This window comes from Corylus avellana, chromosome ca2, assembly GCF_901000735.1.
Source record: "Corylus avellana chromosome ca2, CavTom2PMs-1.0".
Classification (NCBI taxonomy): domain Eukaryota; kingdom Viridiplantae; phylum Streptophyta; class Magnoliopsida; order Fagales; family Betulaceae; genus Corylus; species Corylus avellana.
Genome location: NC_081542.1, coordinates 23,396,211 through 23,399,318, shown reverse-complemented (window position 1 = coordinate 23,399,318; position 3,108 = coordinate 23,396,211).

Sequence of the window (3,108 nt, the reverse complement as noted above, 5' to 3'; positions counted from 1 at the left end):
GAAGTTTTCCCTAATTGTTTTTAAATAGAGATAGGGCAAAAAAATAATGATGTACTTGAAATCTTACCTCTCTGCTGGATAGATCCACCTATACTGTACAGGTCCACACTAAGCCGGCATTCATGAACAAGATGTATGACAACATGAACCATGCTGGTGAAAAAACCGCGCGGGGAGGGGGGGTGGGGGAATACCTATTCCATCTTGCACAGAATGATACAAACGTTAGCCTCAAGCCGGTCCATATCCTCTTGTGTCAATGTCATTGAACATATGCCCCTGAAGAATGCAGACATCTCAACCAGAGGTCTAACCACGTTTCCTGCCTGTGATCCATGCAATGCAATCGGGAGAAACTATTGCATTAGTACATGACTGTCATGACTCTTCAAACCTGATATCGTCTGTTCCTTAAGTCGTACACATCGGAAAATGTTCGAGGCAAATCCGTCTGGCACCCTTACATTTCTTAGCATTTTCAGGAAACTAGTTTTATCCTCATTGGACATCGTGTGGCAAACTTGGGGCATATAGATTTTCCCATCCTCGCCCATGAACGGATGAAGTGTAGGTCTCAAACTCATTTCTTCCAAGTCTTTACGGGCTTCAAGGTTGTCCTTCGTTTTCTCTTTAGTGTCAAATATTGTGCCAAGTATGTTATCCATCACATTTTTCTCTATGTGCATGACATCAAGGCTGTGCCACAATAAATTATCTTTCTAGTACGGAAACCTAAAGAAAATACTTTTCTTTTTCCACAATACATTATCAATCGTTGGTTGTCGTTACTTAGGAGTCTTCTTCCACTTCTTCTGTGATTTATCAGTGGACTGTGACTTACGGACGCTATCATCCCCAAATACCATCCCTTCTAACTATCTCAGGATTTCATCTCCACTCGACACATCGGGGGCACTTCTTGGTTACTGTCAAATGTTCTTCTGTTCCGTCTCCACGGATGATCCATGGGCAAGTATCGCCTCTGCCCCACAAAGCAAAATTTGTGTCAGTGTTTTAACATTCTAGACCTTCATGCATGCAGCAAGGACATGCCTTTCCACCCCTGGTAGGCCACTTGGACAAGTTTATATATACCAGGAAGTCATTAATTGTCTACATCAACTGCGCTCGGAGCATAAAATTCGTTCTCATGGAGACATCAAATGTTTGTACCCCTACATTCCATAGTTCCTTTAATTCCTCAATTAAGGCTTGCAGGTAGACGTCTATATCCATTTTAGGTGAACTTGGGCCTAGAATAATTGGGGATAATATGAAAGATATTTGTTTCATGCACATCTAAGGCGGTAGGTTGTACGGTACAAGTATTACAGGCTAAGTACTGTAGGATATGCTTATGTTCCCAAAATAATTAAATCCATCCGAGGTTAGGCCAAGTCTTATGTTCCTATTGTCTGATGAAAGATTCAGATATAAATTATCGAATGACTTCCATGCTTCACCGTCAGCCGGATGCCTCAATACGCCGTCCTTTGTGTGGCCATCTGCATGCCACCTGATATAAGGCGTGGTATGCTGCGACATAAGCAGCCTCTGTAATTGTGGTATGAATGAAAACCACTGCAACTCCTTCACCGGACGTCTCTTACTCGACGATATGGGTTCGCCATCTTCATCAAAATGAATTTCGTCCTTCCACTTAGATTCTCCACATTTAACACATGAATCTAAGTCTTTATTGCCCTTCCAGAACAACATACAGTTATTACGATATGCCAGAATCTTCTCATACCCGAGTCCCATGTCCCTTAGAAATCTTTTGGCCTCATATGTATTAACTGGAAGACCACCATCATCCGAATGCAACAATTGATTGATGAACTCAAGGAAAGACGAGAATATCGCATTACTCAGTCCACCCACATGCTTCAAGTTGTACAGATGTATAGTGACACTAAGTTTGCTATGTCTGGTCTTATCATGAAGCGGCTTGTCTGCCTTTCTAAGCAATTCTTCGTACTTTCGTATGTCACCTCCATCAGATTTGTCACGCACAATGTGTTCTTCCTTACCATGCACCTTAAACCAAGGCTCATTGTTGTCATCCCTGACTTCGTGCATGCCGAATGCATCACGCAACATGGCGTGCATATTTCTACCATGTCCTGTGCTTGTATCCACATTTGCGGCCAGACAAGTCGAATTCGAGCTTTCAATGGGAGCTCGTACAGGCTTCTTGCCATGATAAATCTAATCTTTGTATTGGGGCCACATTCTTTTCCCCTTGTCAAATGGTTGTATACCAAACCCAGGGGGTGTCTCCTGTTAAGGCAACACATCTTATAGGGCACACAATAAGTCTATCTGGAGTTACACAGTTCCTAACTGCGAAGTCCACAAACGATCTACATCCGTCTTTATATTCCTTCATACTCCTAGACTTCATCATCCAACTTTTGTCCATAGCATTACTACGTACATTAGAAACATAAATATGTAAAAATTACCCTCCACTTAAATATAAATATTTAATGCATTAATGCATTGGTATGGTCCATGGGGACCCGAAAAAGGAATAAGAAAAACTAGGTTAATTACTTCTTTTTTGTTACTCATTTACTATTTATCTTAATAATTACATAAAGTAAATTTGCAAGTAACTCAAACACAAAATTCAAGCCCAAAATTTAAATGCATTTCATTCGGGACCCTAACTTAAATAAATCTATATATGTTATGGCCGGTTTTTATATCGGCTTTGTTACGGGGACACTTAATGAAATAACTCTATGTTAGTTGTTTTTTATCTTTATTATCCGTACAGGGGCACCCTAAATAAAATTAATCTAGCTAGCTATAGGTTTGTTGTATTATTTATTTTGTTTTTGTTAATCATTTACATATATAACCAGGTTTGTAAAACCTACACAAAATAAAATATCTAGCAAATTTCAAAATAATTACCTAAATAATTAAATAGCATGCATGCACGATGCTATTTACCAATCCTACATAGAACCAATCATACAAACATTTATGGGACCCTAAAAATCATATATTTAAAACAATCAATATACATTTCATACATTGTAGAGAAGCCCAATCAATATATATGAATCATACACTGTAAAAATAAATAAATAAATA